The 26,053-nt window shown below is 39.2% G+C and overlaps 1 long non-coding RNA gene across 1 annotated transcript in view; it reads right to left on the bottom strand.

Moving 5' to 3' along the window:
* Positions 1 to 26,053, bottom strand: part of LOC149919848 (uncharacterized) — a 103,399-nt gene that overhangs the window by 64,031 nt on the left and 13,315 nt on the right. The window lies entirely within an intron of this gene.

The following is a 26,053-nucleotide window of genomic DNA, read 5'->3' as shown; positions in this document are numbered from 1 at the left end:
GCTCTCTAGAAAAATAATTAGTGGAAATCCAAGTCTCAAGCGAGTGTGAAAAGATGTTCACAGAGTTCAGCATTTGAAAAAACTTATGAAGGCTGCTGCACATTTTCACTTTTCTAATAACAGCAAACAAAACAAAACAAAAAAAAGAAATGGCCAATCAGAAGAAAATCACCCATACCAGACTATTGGCTACCTGCATACCACATTCCATTTGGTGCAGTAATGAAACTAATTGTGTTCTGACAACCTAAAGGCTTCTATGAGCAGAACCATCAGCTCAAGAATTTACTTCATGGGATATTAACTGGGATTCAGTTCTTGCAGCAGTGGTTTTATTCAGAAGACATATGTATACTTTAAAAATATCTTATTTCAGTTCCCTAAGAACCCTCCATGCCAAGACATAGAGAATTTGCTGCAATGGCTACATCTGTCTTTCCTCTGAAATACATGGTGAAATTATTTTAGTATTCTAACCCATCAGACAAAAAAAAAAAAAGGAAGGTGAGGAAGGAGTAAAAGTGATAGGAGTGCCATGTATCAGATTAACTTGAACATTAACTGCAGACCATTGAGAAGAGAATGACTAATTGTACTTAACTCACTGGTGATGGCTTTGGTCTCTAGTTCCCCATCTCTCTCAATCAAGAGCAATTCTGTTCAACTTAGTCAAATTGACTGAGGTGAAATTGGTGTGAGATCAATAACCAACTCAAGAACTAATAGAGTTTTTGTAGGGTCTTTTGTTTTTAGGGAAGAAGGTCAGGATGGGAAAAGGTAGTGATTTCTTGCAGAAATTTAACACTTGGCTCCAGTTCAGTCCTTTGCCCATAAAGTAACAATATAAAAATTGATGTATCTTAAGGAGCACCATTTTTCAAAGTTGCTTTCAGGACTTCTCATTGAAAGTTTTCGTTATTGTTTGTGAGGCAAGAAGAGAGTTGGTTGTGCTGTTATTTTGTATAGAAACTCCAGGATTTCAGATCATTTTAGATTGGCAGTGACATCTGAAGAAAACATAGTCTAGTCTGAGGACTTGCAAACAGTTATGGAAGAAGATTTTAATGCCTTAGCATGGGAAAAATACCATATGTTACACTCTAAGTACATTATCTTCTCTTTGTACTTTCATGTATTTATTTACTGGAACAATTTAATGCATACCTGGGGCTGGAAACAGAAAATGGGGTCACTTAACATAAGTTTTGCATCCACAGTACCAGAGCACTTCTGCCCACCCAACACCACTGCAAAGAAACCTCCTTCTAGTAGCAGGGCTAGAACTAGATGATCTCAAAGGTTCCTTCTAAGACAAACTATTCTATGATTGTATGAAATGCCGTGGCTGGAGGTCCACCTATCTGCTTCACCAGCGCTCCCGGAAGATAGCCAGAATCTTGCCATTGCCCAGGGCAGTCTGACACAGGTCAGGCCCTTCCTGCAGTTCAGCTTTCAAGAAGCACTCAGGAAAGTCAGGAAGGCCAACTTAGCCTGAGTTCTGAGCAAGAAACTCTGGGTTGCAACATTTGAAGTCTTTGGTCTCTTAACATTGGAACTTACTACCTCCCAGCACCTTAGAAAACTCTTATATACCAATAGCTAGATCACACATCTGACCTAGATTTAATGCTGCAGTGAACGTGGCTTCTGAACACCTGGAGCCCACCAGAGCTGCTCAGCCAAAAACAGCCCCTTCCCACCTAACACTGGTCTGTGAGGGAAGTGCTCTTTCTTACCCACTCACAGCTTTCCCAGCTGTCCCATTAACTGGTACGCCCTCAAGCAACACGCCAGTATGTTCAGCTGCATTTTGAATGCAGACCTGGTTCAGCACGCACACCTCTAGTTGTACACACAAGACATATCCCCTGGCCTTTGCAGGAGGGCTCCACAGCTTACAGTTACATATCTTCAGAGATAACTTATAGCTGGGTTTAGAGAGGTCTGCTAGGAAGCCTTTTAGAGCATTCTAGTCTTTCTAGCATATTCTAGCATAACAAAAAGCAAAAGAAAAAAAATGAAGTTCTCACTTTGGAACTTTCATCTTTTCTCTCTTTCCTTTTGATCTACTGAAGTGCTAAAGATTCAGGTGCCTCCAGAAGAGCACCCTGCCCATCCTGTATTCCAGCTGCCCACTGTGACTGTGCCCAAACCCCTACGTGCCTGGCAAATGTCAGTGCCACACTGGGACCAGCCGCAGAAGTGACACCTGAGCAAACAGACCTGAACAAAGCACCTGGAGCAATCATGAGCAAACTGTCATCCATTTCTGAAGCCGTTACCAGACAATACAATTACAGGAGTTGAGTCAGCTCAGCGGAAAAAGGTATCTAACAACCCAGCTGTCTAAAGGCCATTTCACATTTACAAGCACATTAATGTCTGCCAGTACGTCCATCTATTCACGCTACAGCACTCTGTGATCACTACATACCTTCCTGAAAATACTCACTTTTTTCTCACATCATGTGTCTGCTGTTTCATCTTTCAGTTTTGAAGAGACACACAACATATGAAAAGTTCAATTTGCACCTATACACACATACATACACATAAAAGCTGAATGCACAGAATATGACAAGAGACAGATAAATAATACTCTCATGCTAACTGGTGTAAGTACTCCTGGAGATACTCATATGTTTCCAGACATATTTCAAAGGAGCGAAATTGATGAGACAAGCAGTGCATAGGAAGCATGATATAATATGATTCACACAAGCAATTGTTAGTGTATACAGAAATTACTGTGTTTGTCAGATACAGCCAGATTTCACTTACAGCAGAGTCTCTAGAATATCCAGAGATTATCAGAATAAGATGGTATATCTTATTCTATGACATCTCTTAGATTTATTCTAATATTAGACTATCATTAAAGATAGATAAGAGATGGGCTGTCAAGTGAGGTGGCAAAGCAACTCACTGAGCCAAACCAGAGCTAGTAATTTGAAAACATGAGTTGTGATGCTGAAGTGAAGACGGACTGCCTCATTGATCTTGGACAGGTTACTTCAGCTCCCTGTCATCTCCCTCCTGGATAAAACAACAAACAGCAGTCTGAAATATAGGCTTCTGTGAATCTCTCTTAAAATGGTAGATACAAATACATTCCCACATATGTGTCTGAAAAAACACTAATTTTTGTTCCTCGGATCTCCACGAGAATTCATGTATTCTCTTTTCTAGAGGCATCTTCATGTTTACCAGGCTCATACTTTCCAGGCAGTGGTCTCTGTACTAACTTATAATTCAAAACCATAAGAAAGCACTGAGGAGAGAAAGCACAGAACAATAGCACAGATAATTGAACTATTACTGTACACACTTTGGTTATTCACAAGTTATCAATATTTTGACCCAAACTATCTTCAAGACCTAGGTATGCAAAATTTGGTTTTGATAAGGCAAATTAAGTCATAGATTACTGCTATAACAAAAAAAGCACACAAACTACTCAACTATTCTACTTTGAATGCTCCTGTAATTTATGAATCCTACAGACTGTTTGTTTTGTTGAGATCCAGTATGCTTTTTAAGCGTACCTCATGTTGTTCTACATGGTATGACTAACACTAAAAATGTCACTTCAAAGACAAGTGAGGACTTTTAGAAGAACTTCTGACAGATTCTGACTACATTAAGTCCTCAGAGGGCAGAGGTTTCGTAAATGACTTCATAGTTATGTTTTACGTTTTTTTGTTTGTTTGTTTGTTTGTTTTGTTTTTTTTTTTAGATAGGAACGAGAATCAGAAGCCTTTTCTCCTACAATAGTGCTAGGAGGGTGTATTTGTTAATGAGAAATATTGAGAAACACTATCTTACCAGGGAGCTGAGTCTTCTCATTTTCATTTATATAAGAGATTGATTAACACTTAGCTAATTGGCACATGCAAATAGGGATTAGCTGAATTTTTTTCCCCGCTACAACTTGACAACTATAATTTAGATACTTACTTAGATTAAAATCTGTTATTATTTTTGAAGGTAATCATCTGTCTGCTGTCAAAAATAAAACAGCAAAATATATTACTAATTGTATCTTATTTATGCTTCAGAATACAGTTAATTAACATTCCTAAAAAAGTAAGCAGAAAATAAACAAGGATTATCTTCACAGTATTGGAGTCAGGTCGCTAATAAGAAAATAGAGAAGATGCATTTTATCTACTGAAGCAAGGTCAAATAATTAGAGGCTAAGTAGAGATGCAATCAAATCTGAAGTCACAAAGATGGCCAGCAGAACACATCTGCAGTACAGTTAGCAGTAGGTATGACAGCAGCCTATCTTTTGATATTTCCACACTAGATAAAGGATGGGCAGTGTAATTTTACTAGTGGTGATTTATAATAATTCAATTGTTCCTCCCCCCCTTTTTTTCCCCCAGTAGGAGTATTCCAAAGAGCAGATTAAAAAGCACTGAGATGGGAGAAAGAGGCATTTAAGGCATTTGGGAATTCTGAATTTTCCTTTTTTGTTGTTTTTGATAGTTTGAGTGAGAATAAGCAATTAAATGTCGGTGTTCAGAAAGCCAGCATTACAGGTACACAGAGATTTCACAACAGCAACTGCATGTGGCTCAGCTCATTTTATGACTTAGCGAGCAATGCTGCCTGACATAGGAATTTTGTTCTAAAAAAGCTCTCTCTGCTCTATTACTATACACACTATTACTGGAGGAGGATGTGGTGGAAGGCTCACATAGGTGTAAATCATTCCTTTTAATATTTCCTATCTCACATAGCCAAAGCAGCTAAAACAAGTAGTATGTATATACATATATGAGCAGCTTCCATAATTTATCCTAAATTTATCATGCATATTTGTCTATTTTGGTAGGGCTTTCCATTAGGTATCATGAAGCACCAAGCAATGCACCAAAGCCAACTCTACTCATCAGATTACAAAAACTAAATAATAATTTAGAATGAAAAGCTAGTACAGGCGGCGTATAATGACAGTAGGACAGCAGAAGACAATGTAAAATACAGGCCAAATTACATTATTTGAATGTGTTTGTGATATGTAGTTACTCTCATACCACTTTCTCACATAACACTTCCTACAACAAAGTTCAGCACTCTGTCTCCCAGCTGAGTGTATCCACCAGACTAAGAGGTGACTATAATGAAAGCACTGTGGGACTTGACTCAGTTTATTTACTCCACACTTGACTGAACCCTCAATGCCCTCCTAAAATCCTAGCAAGCAGCAGCAGAATATCCTCTAAAACTAATCTCCCCAGAGTATTTTTCTCTATCAGGATCAAGCTATGGAAGGCTCAATGGCCTTCACAAGCAGAGCTGCACACAACTGCATTCTGCAGTTATCAGTGCAAACACAAACTGCATATCTTCCAGCACACCCTTCACCATACGAAGCAGAGACTGCTCATGCTTGTTCCATAGGCAAGGCTAACATCTAGCCTTCTATCCTCTGAGATGAAAACTTCTCTGAAAATTAAGGGGGAGAAAGCTATCTGAATGCTCTCTGAGTGTTTGTCCACGTTCTCTGCTTCATATCCTGTGTTTATCTGGATGCCTTGGTTGTTATTAACATACAGCAAGGGAAGAAAGTGGATTACGATTTCCTATCTCATTCGAAACAGACTGCCTAGAGCTAGATGGAAAGCCTGTCTCATTACACCCCTCAAGGCCCAGGAGAGTTGTTAGCATGTTGGCTCCCTGCTCAGTTATCCTGACTATCAGAGATGCATAAAAACGGATGTCTACACCTCAGTCTGAGGCATACTGAAAAGAGAAATTAGCTCAGACACATCCACAGACCTCTATCCATCTCTTTCTCAGCAGGATCTTGTATTAGTAGGATATATCATCCCATGCAGAGTTTGCTGCAGCCATCCTGCATTTAACACTGAGGCTATTGGTATGCCATCAGGACACTGAAAATACCATTATAACATCCTCCTAAAATCAGGCTTTAAAAGCACAGTACTGAGATAACCAACTGGAAGTTACTGTTATGTCCAAAATACAACTGGAAGGCAAAAAGCAAGTACACTGAATTCTACTTCGTGAAACAACTTCTTCATTCCCTCCAGAGCTGTACTTCTCTACCAAAGTTTAGCATGAATCTTTTCCTAAAAGGCTATTCTAGGAGTTTAAAGGGACTGTAATCATTTCAAGATGAAAGCGCCATCGACAAATAATAAACTAATTGAAACTGAAATACATGCTGTACAGCAGGAACTACTGCTGACAATCAGAGTGGCTACAAACAAGGCTATGTCAGCTCCCCGGCAGAGCAATTCTGTGAGTGCTATCAAGTCACAGAGGTTCCCACTCAACCTCTGCTCATACCACTAATTGCCTCAGTTTAAGTTAAAATTTCTGAGCTACAAGCATATAGGATAGGTCACAACCAAGTAAGCTCCACGCCAAATAATATGAAAGGGTTTCCAGGAATGTAGGAAAAAAAAGTATGCACATTCCCCATTAAAGTCTAAAATAATTTATAATCTTTAGAAAGTCAGCATGTGTCAAGAAATATTAACTTATATAATACTGCAGCATTTAGCTTGCCAGATAGCTAGTATGCCAAGTTTCTATGATATTACTTCATGCTTTTCTAAGTGTTCTTACATGACTACAATAACTCAGCATGATTGAGACAGCAGTAAATTTTTTCCTGTTTAATTTTCACTTTCCATTTTATTCTACAACTGGACATGGATATATTTGGTTACACTACCAAAACTGTAATGATTTACATTAAGAATGCTTGTTTTCATATTTCGAGGATTTGAACACTTAGGCACTCATATAATCAAATAGTTCATAATTCTATACCACTAACTTCATTATACATAATCTTATATAAACCTTTGCATCCCTGCATGCCTTGAAAAACTAAACATCAAATCAACCATCTTTCTGAGGATCCAACTCCATAAGGAGCTCATTTTCACAAACACCTATTAGCACATCTATGTGTCTTCAGGGGAGTCAGCGCCAAGATCATACAACATTTTTGATGAATACTACAAAAATAACGTGCTAAATGTGTGTTCTTTCCTCCAACATAAACACAAGACTAAGCCATCTGGACCTTAAAACCTGGCAAAGATCAGACAGAATTCTATTAAGAAGAAAATATTTGTGAACTAGCTTTGATATAGGCTAAAAATCAAGTACCTTGCCACATTCTCCTTTTCAAAACCCATACAGAACTGACTGTAGTTCTGTAACCTATATTAGAAATTAAATACATTATGCAGATCTATCCTTCCTGTTTACAAAGACCTACTGTATTTTTAATTGTACATCATAAGTGCTTTCCAAGCCCAATGTGAAAATTTTCCCTGTCTGGAAGGAAGGATGACTGTAAACTGGCAAAGCAGCAGCAAAGATTGAAAGAAGGCTCTATCTGAGGAGGCAGAACCTGGATAACCATCAATATCTATGGCACAGACACCAAACTCCTGGTGCCTGCCAGGATGATCGCTTGATAAGTCATGCTCTTTAAACCTGGTCATAATTTATGTCTGTTTTTCTGGGAACCTGAATCCTGTGGCTCTCATTAACTGCAATAAATTAAATGAATAAATGGATAGTTAAATAACTTGCTAGAAAGCTACTGAGGCCACTAACTAGATATCAGGGTTTGCAACCTTTCCTAAGCCGCTGGGAATACAATATTAAATAACGTTTTTATTATCTCTCAGCTTGTTCGATATTTATTCAGCTTAAAAGAATGGTATTCTTAAAGGCTGACAGCAAGCCAGAAAAGCACAGTCAGAGCCAGCTGCATTCAATCCACATTCAAAAAATATACAAGACCTAAATTCATTTGATTTTTCAAATATTTGTAGTCTGCCTCCCAAAGTGCATCAGATAATTAGATAATTCATATTTGTTTTTTTAATAGGGAATAAATACAGTATATGTGAAGTAACAGCTTGCTACAGAAATAAATCCATCCTTAACTGAATTTTGCTTTCAAGATACCAACAAGCAAAAGGTTGGAGACTAAGAGGGCACAAATTCTTCTTGGCAGCACTTCAACTATAGGTTAAGTGAGGATGAGAAGTCAGAGCTAGAAATTTCAGTCTCTGTGCAGGCTGGTGCAAGCCTATGCATGCAATCTGCTGCTGCTCTGAGGGCTGCTGGGTAGAAAAAAAAGGACAGATTTTATATAAGCAATATTTTTGACATGACAGCACAGCTACCTGCTTTCTGGGGAACACAGTAAGAAGAAGTGCTGTTTTGTGACCACGCAACAAAAAAGTGAACATTTATCCCGCAGTTTTGGAATTTGAAGGAAGCTGCAAGGATAGATTTGGATCTTGAGCCACAAACCACCTTTGTGGGTAGCTCTGAGCTTAAGACTCTGAAGAAGGAGGCTGAACGTATAGATCTGCTGCCTCAGTGCCTCGTGGTGTTTCTACACAGATCACCAGCAGGTGTGCCACTGATGTTTCTGCTTTTACTCCAAGCATCACTGACATCCTTTCTACTTTCAGGCTGTTCTCTTCATTGTTATTCTCCAATATATCGAACACTTCTTGCCCTGTGTAGGTATCTGTGCATGAAATGATGTCTAGTATGTGGCAACAAGCATATTATTACAAGAAACCACCTAACCTCAGTCTTTCTACTGCTGTCAAATTCAAACATAATAAAGCATCAGGTAGAAATATATGATAATCTGGGGTCAATTTTGATTTTGAATGTTTTTTTGTTTGGTTGGTTGGTGGGTTTTTCTTGTTTGTTTGTTTTGGATTTGTTTGCATTCTTACAAAGAATACCATGAATCAAACCATACCAAACCATACCAAACAGAGCTAGAAATCTACATAGAGGAAAAGCAGAAAAGAGCTTTTTGCCATTCCTGGGCTTTCAAACTGGAATCGTTGAACCAAGTTAATGCATCCTCTGTGGAAAGATTTCATTTTAGAATTTATTTCTCCTTCATTTTTGGAGATACCTAGGCTAATGTTAACATTAGGAAGGAGCGAAGACCACAACTACAGCCTGGCAGAATGCAAATGGGAGTCTGAGCTGCAAAGATGAGTGCATGCGGCTTACAAGCTGGTTAATAAGGGAGTCATTTGCAGTTCACAAGAGCAGCAGCTTGTTGAACCTGCATACTTATAAGCTATGACACATTTTCCTGTGCCAGTAGATTTCCATATAAGACAGATGTGTGTATGTAAATAGTTAATAGATCATGTCCTTTCTATAAAGGCAGCTCATCTGACAATAATAAACAAAAACGTGCAAACACAGCACATAAGAAAATGCCTGAAGATCGTCCAATTTACATTAAAGACAGATGTTCTGACCATAAACATATTGCCTTCCTAGGGACCATTTTTTCTTTTATTCAGTAAAATATGGAATACCTGCACATCCTACACAAAATAAACAAACCAATAAACATAGTTAGAACCTTCTATTTCTCATACATGAGACAGAAGGGAAGTGTAAAGTGACTCGACAGATCCTGCTCAAAGTTGGATGCTTCAAAGAAGTTGTCATAAACTCAGCAACAATCCCATCACAACAATTGATTTTAGATACTCGTTTTAATGGCCAATTTTATTGTACTTGTACTATGCTCTCCTCTTATGAGGACTGTGCAGACACCCCATCTCGTGTATGTTTCATTCCAGATATATTTGAGGAGCTGGAGGACAGGAAGGAGGCCACTGTTTCTGCAAAACATTCACATTTTTGGAAAATAACACATTGGGATAAATTTTCTGGTCCAGCCAGTCATACTGAATATTATCATTTCCTATGGTCCTGACCACCACACAGAGGGGAGGCAAACATTCCTGTGTTCCCACAGAACACAGCTCATGGGAAGCACTGATGCTGGGAGCATGCTGTATGTTGAAGGCTCCCCACCTCCTTCCCCTGGCAGTGTCCTGATGCCAAAGCCATGGAGCTGAAGCCAAAAACTAAATGGAGAGAAGCAGCTGCTCTCGGTGGCACAGCTCCCAAGCTGGGAGCATCTTGTCAGCTCCTCCACCATTTTCCCTTGCTCACAGCAAGGCACACAGCCTGGCTCCCAGAACTCCTGCCTCTAGCTTTCTTCTTTAGAAGCTCCCTTCCTACACTACCTTTCCCTCCTGTTATCATGAAATTTCCAAGTTTGGCTTCTCTCATTTTTTCCACCTTTTCACTCACAGTACTGCCAGCAGCAGCTGCAGTCAAAGTATTCCTTCACACATCAAAACTAGTTCATATTCAGACACCACTTCACTCAAAAAAAAAAAAAAAAAAAAAAAAAAAAAATCAGAAAACTCTGTGTATTCAGGCTACATAGAAGAAAATATATCATACCCTACTGCACAAAGGAGCCATATTATAGGCACTAGCACAGTCAAAGGTCAGAGGCACATTGTATGAATATTTTTTTCCAGAAGAAGAAATAAGTTTATACTCCTGAGCATATAACTTAGTTCACGTCCCTGGAAGACAGTCCCAAGGAAATCCTAATGAAAGAACTAATGAATCATATGGACAACTCTTCCTATTTTGCCTCCATCTACAGTAAGTTGACCACATAATAACTCAGCTGCAGTGTGCTTGTTAGCATTCATGCATTATAATTTTACTTTCTGCATGTGTTACCAGATCATGTTTCCTCCGAAGTTTTTTTACTCCTCCTCTTCCTACAAAGAGGCAAAGAATGCTTTAAGAAGTTTCAGTTTTCACTCTTTAAAACTGGTTAGTAGAAATTAACTTCATCTTGCTACTTCATGGAATTAAGTCTCACAATCTTTTCAGATAAAAAGAATTTATCATTTCACACTTCAATAACAGCTGAAAGAGCCCAAAGCTAAAAAAGAAGTTGTCATACTGATGAGAAAATGATCCAGAACCATCTTAGACAAATATCTTAATAAGCAAAACTTTTCCTCCCTCGCTTTGGAAACAGAGATACAGAACCAGCCAGATCCTCATTAAAAATTTACTTTTGAGGAAGGAGGGAAAGAGAAGAGCTGAGGCATATAGCTGCAGTGATTTCTCAAAGAAACTTCCAGGCAGCAGCTTAAAGCCTGAGAAACGTTGGCTTTCTCCCATCTTTAAAAGAGAAGTGCGAGTTCTGTGTTCTAGCATGGATTTTACATCTGACAGCAAAGACCACACACAATTTCACAGGCATTGGCAGGAGTTCACAGGAGCCCACGCATTTCTGGTAGGGGGCAAGAACTCGGTACGCTGACCTAAAGTAGGAGAAACCCTTAAACTGTTTGTATGTAAATGTGCAGAACAAATTTAGTCATGCAAGTTCTGAAGGTAGGTGCACTAAAACAGAATGAGGAAAAATCTGTTCTATAACAGAAGTTTGGTTGAAGTGCCCAGGAACAGTAGAAAACTGTGGTAGCAATAGAGAGTCTACTTGGCCAAGAGCCTGTCAGCATAGAGGAAGCAGAATATTTCACCTATTAAATAGTTCCCATTACATTTCTCTCCCTGAGCAGAACTTTAAGAGGTCTGCTACTCATTCTAGCTGCAGAATCTCTCCTTCTAAACATAACTTTGACCCATTTTCAACTTCATTTAATAAACCAGCCTTGTAGACATTCAGAATTATTTCTAGCATCACTTATATTTTATTATTATTATTATTATTATTTTGGGGGAAGCTCCGTGACAAATTTTGCATGGCCAAAGGAGGAATCCATAAGAAACATATGCAGTTACATAAATTGTGGTCAACGACTTCCTGATATTGAGTTCTATTAGACTGTAGAATATTCTCCCAAAGGAAGTGAAGGAGACTCTGCCATATGAGACCTTTGAAATATGTAACAACAGAAGAGCAGCAGACATTAACTCTGTAGTAACTACAGGACTATCACTTATAGTAGCTACTTCCAGAATTTAGATTTTGTCATGGTTACTCTCAATAGTAAGGTCAATTAAACACTGTAAAATCCAACAAAAGACCATATAAATCTATTTGCATGGTTTCCTCAGTCTTTAATAGGTTTTTGCAGCACAGGAACCAGATGTACTTTTATTGAACTGGGACCTTAAATATGGTATAATCCATATGGCCAGAATAACTAGGTAATAATAGTGAATTTACTAGGGGACCATAATAATTATAAGGTATTTCTCTTTATGACATGTAAGCAAAAGTTAACCTCAAATGTCATTTACAAACTATTATTTTCATGTATGAAATAAGCTATGTAGTAAGTGGCAGTGAGACCGCACTGACTGAAAAAAAAAAGAAAAAAAGAAAAAGGGAAAAAAAAAACACCCTGTGCTCCAGGAAGAACAGATGATTATTACCATGGCTGGGTTCTGGTTGTTTCCCAGCTGAATAGCAAGGAAGAGACCTCCCTCCAAGCACAGATCCCCTTCCCGTTCAGAGGAAGGAAAAGAAATCCTCACCTCCCAGCATCATCCCTCCCTGAGGCTGGGCCTTCAGGAACCACTGTGTTTTGTGGGAGATCTGCAGCCCAGGTTTCAGCTGAAAGAAGAGAAACTCCTTGCCACGTGGAATAAGTCTACACATGAAGCTATACCCTGGGCTGTTAACAGAAGCCTGAAAAGTTGCCCTGCTACTCATATACTCAGCACAGGATGGAACCTGTCAGACAAACAGTCCTAAGTTTTTTGTTCCTCTACATATTTAATAAAAACTTTTCCCAGCCCTATATGCTTTGCTCCTTCCCCAGACCCTTGTCCTTGCAGCTGCCCCAAATAGATGTGTCTCAAATAGAAAAACAAAAAAGTCCTAGCCCCGACTGCCAGCCACTGCTGCCTAGGTTATTATTATTCATTGTGCAAAGGACTGTCTGGGTAAATAATGCCTATCATTTTCTCCCTCGCTCCAGTTAACATTGCTTTTGAAGAAAACTGCTCTAATACAGAATTTCTCATCCAAAAGTAACAGGACGACACTTAAGTCTAATTGCACCATTGTCTTCTTTTGATATAGACCAGAACAAAATATGAGAACAGATTTTAGACTCAGCTAAGGGTAGCAAGTTCTGGGACATGCAGAGAATCTTAACGTTTCAAACTTCCATATCTTCCTTCATGGGATATCCATGTACTTAGCATGAATTTGGTACAATCACAATCCACAAATCCATTAAAATTTTTCATCTGCTTTTCAAATGACCACTAAATGCTTTTAGGGCTAGACAGAGGTTTTCTCCCCCTATTCCTTTTTTTAATTTTTGGAAGGGAGGTGTCCTTCTAGATTTTTAAAAATTATTTTTACTTTCAGTAGAATTCATTTGCAGTGTATATGTCTACGTAAGAAAGATCAGATTTGGCTTTCCAAGTTGTATTCAGCAAAAGAACATCCAAAATTCATTTGACAACTTTAAATGAATTCAGTTTAAAATAATAAGTTACAAGGAAAGTTTCTCATCCATATTTGAAATGAGATTCTACAGTATGTTAAGGCTGTTTTCCTCATGATCATTCTGGTCCCTCTTCCCGTTCTTCTGGGTTGATACCAACAACAGACTTTCTTCTCTACAAATAGAGATGCTTTTTCAAAGGTTTGGTACATTTTGCCAGCAGACTGCTTGCAAACAACATTTTTTTCCCCACTTGTGATTGCACGAATACATATCTATATTCTCTAGAGACAACTAGACTAGAAGTACAAGTGATGGACTTGGAAGAGGAGTTGAGGAGGACACAGCTCCTTTATAAGCTCACTCATATCAGCTGATCTCAACAGCAGATGACAGTTCAGGGAACCAAATTAGCCAAACAGCCACTGTTGAATAAAGAGATCTTATCCATAATATCACCTACCTCACCTCCAACTTCTCATGATTTTTCATTAAGTCAAATGACTGAACGAAATGAAACATTTTGAAAGTCCTTGGTGTCTAACAATTTCTTAGTTTCTAGCAAGAGTCTCTTCCAGGACATACGAATTATCATCTTCTGAAAAGCTAAATTTAAAGCATGTATCATTCTCAGGAAAGGGGATAAACTATATTAACCCAATCCCTTTATTTAGGCACAGAGCAGAGGAATAGGCTCAGTAACCAAAACACAACTCCACACAAAAACAATATGATTTTCTTGTGGAAGATACTAAGTGCGCATCTCATTAAGTAAAACAGCATCCATCCACAGAGACTTACTGTACACAATAGGAGTTTTAGCAACATTTGTGATTTTTAAGGTACAGCTACACATCCACTGCATCTAAGCTTGTTGGCATTGAATTTGTTCATCAGCAACAACTTCGTCATCTCAACAACTCATCTGGCTTCAGTTTAAAGAAAGTGCCTACAGGTGAAAGGCTTTGTACTCCATCACCCATCACATGCCACCTGCTCCTGCCAACATCCATATATTTAATTGTGTAGCATTCACAAACAACTGCTTGCTTCTTCCACACCATTCAAAAATCAATTCTGCGAAGAGCAACTAGGCCTTAAAAAAGAACAGCTAATAATTAATTATACTCCAGTGGTCTTCCAGCAAGCTTGTATACATCACTGACTGTTGGATGCTTTTAATCAAAGTGCTTCATTATCATAGACTAATGCATTAATTTTTTATATATATTGGTTTGTTTTTTTTTTTAATACAGGATGACATTTTTATAGCAGTAACCTAAAACTTTCTATCCATATATCTTGTTACTTAAGAAAAACTACACGTTACTCATGAAAAACTACAGATACAATAGCAAGCTATTCTTTACTTTGGAAGTGGCATCCACACAACTACAACAAGGAGAGAAAAAACTGGGATGAAATTGCTTTTCTTCAACAAGACAGCTATGAACTTTATGTCAGTTTTTAGGATTTTTTGTCCCCACCATCTCGCTGAAATTGTTACCCACTCTGTTAGCAGGGTGTGATGATAATGAATTCCCCAGTCCATATGGTAGTCTTCATTAAGCAGCATTATTCACCACTCAGAAATCCATTTTGCACATGCGTACAACAATCATTTGTTTAGCACTTCTGAATATCTACAGCACATATTGCTCCTCTGATCAGATAAAACAGCCTGGAAAGTCTGGTTATGAGATGATCACCAGTTACAAGGCCAGTATCACATCTGTTCACCTACGTCATTTAGCTCTGCATTTTCTTCCCTTAAAAAGCTCTGAGCCTTTCCCACATATTTTAATTATATAAGATTGACTAGTGTCCAAAAATGCATAATAAATGCTGTCTCAGAGAAAGAAAATCCCTTTCAAGCACTCCCAACAGTGAACCTCCACCCTTTCCTGCCTTCTCAAGGTTCACTCTTCTCTGTAAATACGTGTTCTCAGTGAGCAGGTCTACAGCTTAAAAATGCAGATAGTTTCTAAATATATTTTAAAAAAACATTTTTTTTTTTTTTTGCTTGCACTTGTTTGTTTTTCATGTTTTTCTTTTTCTTGTGTTGCTTTTAACCTGTGTATTGTTGATAGGACTTTTATGGAAGTTACATATATTATGGAACCTTTGTGTTTTGAGACACAGTAATAATTAGCTAGCCTCTAATGGAAAATTAATCATACAAACCCTGATACATATATATAGCCTGTCTTTTTTAAAAGGCTGGGGTAAATGGCATGCAAGCAGCAAATTCCAAGAACATGTGGTCAGTTCTGTCTTGATTACCTAATTCCACATCAGTTCTCACACGAAACAACATACAGAGCTTTAGAGATCCTAAAAAGCATGGTAAGTAAAAACAAGTCTCAGGCTAGACAGACATGATTTACTGGAACAAGGCAGGTGACACTGCACAGCTTGAATGGTTTCTGCATCACCTCTCCCATCTCTTTCTCATGGAGACAGAAGGCAAGGACCACTTTACCTACACACAATGGTACGTGGGTTAAAGATTGTACTGTAAAGGCCAGCTCATGATGAAGTTACACACAGCCTCCACCTGTTCCTGTAAGCATGGAGCCTCTGTGGCTTGCTGGGTACCCACTGTGAGTACTGCTACAGCAAGGAGCCCGTGGAGCATCTTTGGGGCACAGAGCTGCTGTGGGCTATCCTAAAGGCTCCAAAGAGCATCTTGTAAAGCTTTCTAGATCCATAGGAATATAAGCCTTTGGCTCACTTCACTGCAATGGTTTTAGGAGTCAGCAAACGTATCATCAGGAAACAGGCTCTGTAACTGTGGTATGAAGTTCAGTACTGCTTTTCTTCATTGTAATGCCCTAAAATCTCATCATTCTGGTTTCCTGAATGTCTTGGAAATCTCTGGAGAAGGCATACCGCAGTAATATCAAATAATTCAAGGGAGGTGTAGCTGAAAAGGATCACAAACCTGCTTGTTTTTTTTTTTTTCAGCTTGTTTCAGCTACCTACAGAGTGTAAGAACAACAAGGAAAAATTTGATACCATTCTCACAAAATGAGAAATATTAAGAACAGAGACTTGATTAAAAAAAATCTCATCCATCTTGCTTTCCTAAAGAGTATCCTGGCTGTACCTGCAGAATGCACACCATATCAACATTGCTAGAAATGTGAAATATCATAGCCTTATCAGATCCCATTTTCTCCAAGTTAGAACTCCTTAGGTGTTAGCTCAGTCTATCACTGACAAGCCCCCTCCTCCAAAGACCTGCATAGAAATTGATAGATTACTCCAGTGAGTGGTGTTTCACAAGCAAGAACAAACAGTTCTCAGCTCCAGACTACTTTAAACGGTGTAAGCCAAGATCCCTTTCCACTCTCATTTAATGCACTTCTGAGACCAAATAAGCAGTTGACATAAATCTCCATGGCACCATACACCCTTGCTGGCACCAAAGCCTTAATGTTTTGCTGCTTCTGGAATGCAAGCGGTCACTCAGGCTGTTCCAAGAGCAATCTAGATGTAACATAAACAGGCAAATGACCTTAAGGAAGCTTTTGGGTCTCCCCTATCCACTATGAAACACAAACTGTCTCTTCAGCACAGATTATTTTAGCATACAGAAAAAATGCACATAGGTATAAAGTAATAGAACAATAACAGGACAGCAGTCTGGTGCTGAGATATGTTGGAATACATCTGAATGTGCTGAAAACAAACAAATGTTTTACCTTCCATCCCAATAAAAGAAAGAACTGATATCAGGTGAGCTGATTTGAAAAACCTTTACAGAGGTGTTTTCTATTAGTTCAGCCCTATTTCTCTTCTTACAAGTAATCTTCTTCTGAGTTCTTACAGAATTCAGTGCTCAGACATTCATTTCCAGAATTCCAGAATTCTATTTAAAGTTCGGCTTCCTACAGCACTAAAGTGAAGTGCAAGCAGCTCAGAAATATGTTTTCCACTAATGCACATTCAGATAGGAATTAAACAATGTAATTGAGCTCTGACTGCCCAAGCTGCAGCATCCAAAGCAGTACGAAAAGTACGTAGCATCCAAAGCAGCATCCTTGAGTACAAAAGGCAAGCAAAGCCTTAGCTCATTTGAATGCAGTAATTGCCTATAAGATGCACCATTTCCTAAGCTTATGTTCACAGAGATGCTTTTATATAAAAGTCTCACTACGTTTCATTAGAGCTGGTCGGTAAGCATTGCTGGATCACATTTGTCCAAGCACAGTGACTGCTGCCAGCACAGTGCAGAACAGCACCCCTCTCCTCCAACAGCAGCAGCTGGGGCTGACACCAAGAGAGGTCAGGCCAGGCTGCAAGGAGCACTGCCATGCAATCACCCCCTGGGTGCTGGCCTTGGGGATGTTGTGGCAGAACATCTGCAAGAAAACTGGGGTACATGGATTTGCCTTCCCTCAGACAAACACCCCTCTCATCCAGCATTTCAGTATTAAGTTGTTCTGTGAATTGGCAGATCTCACCATGATGAATCCAGCTGATGGCACTAAACTAACCAGGGAGGGAAGGATGCTCCCTCCTTTCTTCTAGAAAAATCAAACACAACCCCCTGGCCTTCTGCTCTGCCTCCTAGGCAAGTCATTCCACTTCTGCACCAAGCACAGACCTGTCTGCTTCCCCTTTCACAAGTACCATTACATGATGGAGCAGCTGGCACAGGAGGGTACACATGACAGGCTAAATCCTTGAGCTTCAGTGGCTGGAAGCCATCTCCAAACGTACTTTGCATCGTTCAGCTCACCCAATTGACACCTTCCCCGCCTAAAGGTTTCCCCCAAAACCTTTGGACTTGGGATGTGATTCCTTGTCGCGGGCACTTCACTGACAGCCCTGGAAAATCCAAGTTTCTGACAGTACATCGTAATCCCTAAAACATCATAAAGACCATTGGTTCCTACTCAAAGAAACATTTAAACATTCAAGAGCGATGTAGCAGTGTCCCAGGGCACACTCATGCTGCAGTCACAGCTCCAAAATGGTCAGCTTGGGCCATCACAGAGGTGTTTATCACGGCCTCAGCTCACTGACTGACAAGCTGTCTCAGGCATTTCTACTCCAGGCAGAAATGTGCTTGCAGGGAATAGCCCAGCTCCTAAAAATGGTTTCCTTCAAGTGAGATATCTGCCAATCAGTGTCAGTATTCAAAACAATAAGCTCAAAAAGATGTGTGTTGGTGGGGGGAGGGAGTGGAGGAAGAGGGAGGACTCAAGCAGAAGTGCAAAGTTACTGCCACAAATGAAAGGTCATTTCACCAATTATCTCCTCTGCATATTTTGCATTAAATACTGCATTATTTATAGCTTTTTTCTTCTGATTGTTATATGGATAACTTAGTATTTACATAGAGCATAAGGTTAATTTACAAGTCATTGAGAAATTATGATAATAGATTGCAGTTTAATAAGCAGTAACATAGGGAAAACTATAGGTATGTACATATGTAAAATAAATACAGTGTGTTTAATTGATTGAAAATGCTGCTTTACTATTCTATGTGCTGCCACCACTGTATAAAAAAAAGTGACATGAAGAAGGATTTCTGGTCTGAATAAGCATTGCTCAGCGATTAGGAATTCCACATTAAGGCAGCTTAAAAGAGTTTAATTTCCTTTCCAACTTGATGTTCCGATTGATAAACTTTTTTCTAATTACATTGTGCTAATACCAAACTGCCTCCATTTACAAATTTCAATACTGAACAGAAGTCTCTGAAGCCACACTTACAGAAAGCTCTTCCCTCCCACATGCACAGCCCATTCTCTTCTTTCCCAATATCCTGTTGACTCCCAGCAGAGAGGAGCTGGAGGGTACAAGTCACCCTCTCAGCTACGACTGATGGAGGCTGGGTGGAGGCCAGGCGTGAAGCCCATGGGTTGCTACTGACAGAGACAGATGCCTCTCGGAAACAAATGCATAGCTGTACAGATGGCACCAGCAAGACATCCTTGGCTTCTTCAACTAGGGGATGTGATCCCATGAAGAAGTGTTTCTGAAGAGATAAGAAGAATATGATAGGAAATAACAGCTTGCCTATCAAGTGGGAAAGATTTTAAGCCAGACTGAATAACAGTGGATATCGAAATTCTTATGTTCAAAAAGCAATGATCTTGCCCAGAGGGCTGAAATCTAAGGAAGTGATAAGAAACTGTAATAGGGTCTATCAGATGATGCAGCAGTGAGTAACTTTGTGACACTTATTTAATGTCTATATAGTAACTCTAAGTGTGACAAAGAAGGGAAGAATTAGAATCTAATATTTGAACAAGTACTACAGGAGATATTCTTGGACAAACTCTATATAGCTGAGCGCAGATTATTTTTGAGGAAGAATGCAGAAGTTCCAAGAACGTATATAAAAGTGAAACAAGGAGAAAGAATTGTGATGTCTTTGCCGTGGTCTTATTGTGCATAGCTCAGAGATTAGATCAAAAAGCACAGCAGAAAGGAATCCACCATTCCCTGGTGCACGGGGTAGAGAACTTCAGCTATGTTATGTTGGCAAAGCAGCACAGTGCCACACAGACAGACTGGAATTCCATGGGGTAACCTCTTAAAGGAATCTCCTTCTGTTCACTCCCTCCAAAAACTGCAGAGGAAATACTGAAGGGAATCTATTTCAGCTCTTCTCCTGACTAACAGGAATACCAGTGGAGAATTTCACATATGGGGATAATAAATAACACTTCAGATTAGAGCAATAAAAAAGTAGGCACATATACATACATGATTATTTTAAGCAAAACATCTCTTCTGATACAGAGGGGAACAGAATGCATAGCAAGACCACCAACGCAGGCCAGAAGTTATTTAAGCACTTGAAAACAGAAAGGAACATAAATCATACGTCAAAAGCAAGTATACATGACCAAGGAATACAAAAGAACCAACATCAATCAAAGTACATTAAAGACAAGATACAAAGATAACTAGAAATGGACAAAACACAGCAAGAACCACTTCATCAGCTAACAAGAAATAACAAAGGAAAGCAACATCTTCCCAAAGAGAAAAAAACTGAAGCTCCCTTGTGCCAAAGATTTCCCCAAAGGTGAAAGCAGCACCTTCAGGCTCTAGAGGTAACAAATAGGAGGAGGAGCAAACACCACAGTAGAACAATGGCTGGGCTGGCCAAATTTTACTCAAGCTATCAGACTTGGACAAAATTCTCCTCAAATATATTAAAAGCTGCAGGCAGCAATCTCCAGAGCAGGTGAGAGAATCTTTACAAAACAAAGGAGGACAGGGAGAGCCCAGGGGGTTGTGCACAGCAGCTACTTTTGGTAAGGAAAGACCACCTCACTTTCTCAGAACTTGTGGATGAGATGTGATCAAAAGGGTCCAGTTTCCACAGGCAGACTCCTGTTTGCCATGTAGGCACATCATTTAGACAAAGAACGACTGGCTCATTTGTCCCAACCATTCATAAGGTGACTGGCTTTGCACAACTTGCATTCCTAAATTAATTGTGACAATAGGATAAAAGTCTCATTTCCAGTCTTTCCTCCCTCTCTGCTCCTATATAAAGCATATAAAAGGATAAATAGGTAATTCTCTAGCTCCTCAGCGTCTACTTTATCTCCATAGGAAGTTCTCCATTGACATGGGATAATTAGGAAATTTCATACTGCTCGGACCTGTAAGAGCGCACATCTCTTTCTGTAGTGGTGAAGAAGTGATAGGTTTGTTCCAATAAAACCTAAATTAGGACAGCATTCCCCTATCATTATCTTTGACTTCTCTGGGAAACCAAATCACAGAGAGGAAATGCTTAACTGCCATCTCCCATCCAGCTGTGTTTGCACAACTGAAAAGGACACCAGGCAATCTCCTGGCTGTGCTCAGGACTGGGGCCCAAGCCCTGCTTGCCTCATAAACACACAGTATAGTGCACATCTGGAAAACAAAGAAGAAAATTTTAAATGGAGCTGGAAGGTAAACTACAACCAGCAACAGTTCTTTAAGAAAGTTACGGTCATAGGGGACATGTGAGAAAGCACGGTTCAAGAGAGCAAGAAGTTGCTTTGAATCGTGAGCCTCACTGAACAGTTACCTGTCACTGTGTCTATGCACTGCATGCCCAGAGAATGTCCTGTAAGGATTTCTAAAAACGCTCCTTAAATTTTCAACAAACATTAAACTCTTTGCAAAATGGAAATGACAGTGGGTTTTGCCTGTACTTGGTGTTTGGAAACTTTAGCTAAAGTCAGTTTTCATAAGGGAAATAAACTTTCATGACAGTAGACAGAAAATACAGGACTGAGTTTATGCTTTAAGTATGCTTAACAATATTTACTGCATGAGTAATGCCAGAAGTGCACTGGAACAGAATTTCTAACCATCCACAATTTAATAAATTTTAAACTCTGACTATCAAAATGGCAGCTTCAGTCTCTTTATACATATTATAATTGTCCATCTTTTTAGATAAAATATTTCATTAAAACATGCTAACTTGAATTTATTATTTTGAAAATGCATTAAAAATTATTACATTGAATATTGGCCTTTCTTCTGTACTTGATAAAGATTTATAAAAGGCTCTTCTCCTGAAGAACTTGTGCCATTTATTCTTTTTCACTGAAGAAGGTACAAATAAAGCCTGGCTGTGAGTCACAGTGAACTGAGGCCCTTAGGCCACTAAAGGGCTGTGGCATAACATCAACATGGTTGACAACAACAAACATTCAGCAGACCTCAGCCCCTGTCTTTCTGCCATATTTCCATCACTCTGGGACTAGGGGAGGTTTTGCTGTGGATTTCAGCATTCAAACCAGTCTTAGAGAAGCCTGTTGTGGCTATCTTTCATATTTCTACTATGGGATAGCATCTGCACAATTCTGAATGTACAACAGTTCATGATGAACATAACACTGCATCATTTCTGAACAGCTCCTAAGAGTTGCCTCGCTCAACAGATTTTTCAAGGCACATGGTCTATGCATTTGAGGGCAGAAAAGCTTTCTACTTCAATACAAGACAGACAAATCAGATGCCGGGATGGAACACCATAAAAACAAGAGAAAGCTAAAAAGTCAAATCAAACATCCATCAAGGATTATTTCAGTATACTTGATTGCACTCTCGTGGACTACATTTTTTTTTTTTTTTGTCCAGGTTCTCTCCAGTCTTGTACTTCTATCAGTCTGTCTCAATACTTAGAAATCAAGCATGAGATGTTACGGCTGTAAGCCACTATTAGGCATGAGAGTGGTGACATATGGGAATTGCTCATCATTATTTGATCTCAAATGATTTTCAATAATGCCGTGCTGTCGCAATAATTTGCATTCTTATTAAGATGAATTAAGATCATCACGTTGTATCATGACACACATCATTAATACAAAGCAGCTTTGTGCCTTTATCAGTAATATGTGTTTCCACAAAAAGCCCACAATGTCCTTGCACTAAAAAGCTTATAATGTTAAACGACCTATTCTATACTTTCCCCACATGAGCAAGACAAATCTTTTCTACGGTTTCTTTGTATATTATGAAGCATTGCATACACACTGAGGCAACATTTTGCCTGACGTTGAGTGGAAACACACATATTCCATTAATATCACCCTGTTCCTGGCTTTTATACCCAAGCTCAGAGATAACACACGCAGAGCACATTAACACACTCCAGTGGATTTAGGTTAACAGCTGAGTAATGAAAAGATAAACATTTATAAAACTTGATATGATATTGCATCCAGGTGGACCAGGACCAGGTGGTAGATGCCCCACATGAATGGAAGTGCCAAGGAGGAGATGCTCCTTACATCCCCACACACTACTTTATCTTGACTTTAGAACATGATATAATTTAAAATACATGCTCTTCAAGTAGTATGATGGAGAAACTTTGTTTCTTAAAAGAGAAAGCTATTTTTCAAATGCTATCTTTTAATTTTGAAAAAGACTGCATTCAAGCTAGAATATCAGATACCAATATTTTTAAAGCAATCTGAAGCATGGAAAGCTTAGCCAGCAATAGAAAACCCATACAATCTATCCTCTATTGTCTGAGGGTTAATATGGTTATACCAAGCCTATTACTTCTGAGACTCCTAATGAAAAATGTTCTATTTAACAAAGTGAACATCAGCATCCTGAAGAGGTTCCTCAGCTATCTGTCTTCTACCTTTAATTTTAATTAACAAAACAAATGGACAGTAAATTCAAAGCAAAGAATCAACATTAATCTCTAAATCAAAAGGATTTATATTGAGATTACAATTAATCACATGCATGAAATATCTTATTTAATAGGGTGATGCCCTCAGTTACTTTGTTTAATCACTAAAACAATTCAATTTCCAAAATTAGGATTTGGAACCATTCCAAGCATATCCCATTAAGATTATCAATCCAGTAAGAACAGTGACACTAGAGCTCTGAAAAAATAAACTCTTCAAAAGTTTTTCTTCCTATGCCAAATGTAAGGTATGCTCAGAGTGAGCCTCGATTAAAAACAGGGAGGGGTAAAACCATCTAATTGAGGAGACAAACCCAGGACATTTGCACTAAAACTTACAGAAATTATTCAATCCTCTTTCAAATAAATGCCATTATAGGCCATATTTTAGCACTCCACTATACTCCTCGATTTCCCTCCAGATACACTGGTTGTGAGTTTGGCTAATTAACATGGAAATGATATTGCCATCATCCTTAATAAGGAGGAGAGAGGACACTGTCTTAGATTTGCACTCAGAATTATCAACTGCTGTGTGGGACTGTTGCACAGACATCAGGTCATGGCCTAGATGCATGGACATGCTGTCATCAAACTGCAGGCTCTCGGGCAGATGTCAGCTACAGCTTCCACAGCTGGTTGTGTCTTTTATTCATGTCAACTTTAAACCTGCTTCTTCAGCCATCATATTCAGGCAGATGTAGCACAGTTGTTTATCACGCCCTTCTGTTGTCAATAAGGGCAATCAAATAACACCTAAAACACTAGAAGTGGTGGGATTTGATAAGGCTGGATCTACCTCTCAGCAAAGCACTACAGTCAGTTTGGATTTAACCTGGCCATAATGTTTTAACGTTCACATCAAAACACGGCAAGAACAATTCACTGAAACATGAATTTACACACACACGTCTTTCACCTCAAGCCAAATACTATAACTCTTCGGATATTGCCTCTACAAGATTAGCACAACACTATTCATAATATGATCAATAAGGCTGTCCTCCTACCAACCTCCCCACTCAGCTCCCACTCTGTGGCAGGGTGGATTTATTTAAAAAGTAAGGTACATATTAGTTGAATGTTGACAAATAATTTCTATTTTTCCTACTGCACTCTATCTCCCCCTCCTTAAAAAGAAAGAAAAAAAAAAAATTGAGCTGTGGAACTCTGGACATTCCAAATAGTATTTACAAGATGAGGTAAACTTGTCATATCCTAATGGGGAAGAGCAGTCACCTACAGCTTTCTTATTTAAAGGACGTTTCTCATTTGAAAAGTCATTTTTCAAGTAGGTTTCCTTGCTCTGTATGCTCAGAATTGTGTTGCCAGCACAAGCCCTTTTGGCTCCCAACCCCCTCCACATGAAAAACCTCCTCAGTCACCTTCTCACTTCCCTCTTCCTCATGGTTCTAGTCATTTATTGCTTTTTAATCTCAGAAAAGCAAAAGATCACCTGCACTGGATAGTCTTGAATCCAGACCTGTCCCCAAGAGCTCTCCACCATGCTGTGGTATGCAGGAACCACATGCAGGGCAGTGAGGACCCTCTCCTCTTGCTCATCCTGTCTTTAACCCCAGTCTGCATCTCCAGCCTGCACCCCAGCCCTGACTGCCAAGACCTCTGCAAGGAGACACAGATCCACAAGACAGAACAAACTGTAGTGTTATCCCTGAAGCCCATCTTGCCACTCTGGACAGATGATTAGCTTAACTCCTTCCTTTAACTCTCAGGAAAACACAAGTTCCCAGTAGAGCAAAGTACTGCAGGTCCAGCACCAGAGAAAACAGATATCAGCATGCTGGAACACACTCAGCACCTTCCCTAAGCACACACTTAAATACACAGTAAAACTGGGGAGGTATGATGGAAGAACACGAGGCCAGGGCCACTATGTGCCATCACAGGTAGGGCCATTCTATTAATTGTGCTGGAAGAGGCAGGATGAATTGCACCAGGCAATTCACAGTCAACATGTGGGCCCTGCCATGCTCAGCAGCTGTAGGTGGAGGTATTGGCTGAGGACAAAATATGCTGAGCAGTGGAACAGCCTTCTTAGCAAAGCTCCTCTGGGGCAAGGCAGCAGCTGAAGGGCTGTGCAGATTACAAGTCCAAGTCTTCACTGAGTATGAAATTGGCTGAATATTAACAAAATGTAAGCTCCATAATAAGCTAGATAAGGTGCAGGACATAACCACAACCGATGGAAAGCTTAATTAAAACACAGACATTTTGCTGTCATACTCAATATTTTAGTTCTGTATGTTATTTTGTGATTTTTATGGGTTTTTTTGTTTTGTTTTTTTTGTTGTTGTTGTTTTGTTGTTTTTTTTTTTTTTTTTTTTTTGTCTAGGTCTCTTTCTCCTGAAGCTTATTTAGGAAGAAATGTTAAACGTTTAAATCATCTAATTCTCTTTAGAAGTTCTTTTTGAAAAACAGCATACGCCACATGAGGGATTGAAGTTAGGACTGTTCCCTAACTAGTCTTCCATCCTCTGTTTTCTTACCTTCGGGGACACTACAGACTTGCATTTCCCTAGGTTTCTGATGTATGTGAGAG

This window comes from Phasianus colchicus, chromosome 1, assembly GCF_987193195.1.
Source record: "Phasianus colchicus chromosome 1, bPhaCol1.hap1.1, whole genome shotgun sequence".
Classification (NCBI taxonomy): Eukaryota; Metazoa; Chordata; class Aves; order Galliformes; family Phasianidae; genus Phasianus; species Phasianus colchicus.
This window is presented reverse-complemented; position numbering and strand designations above follow the sequence as displayed.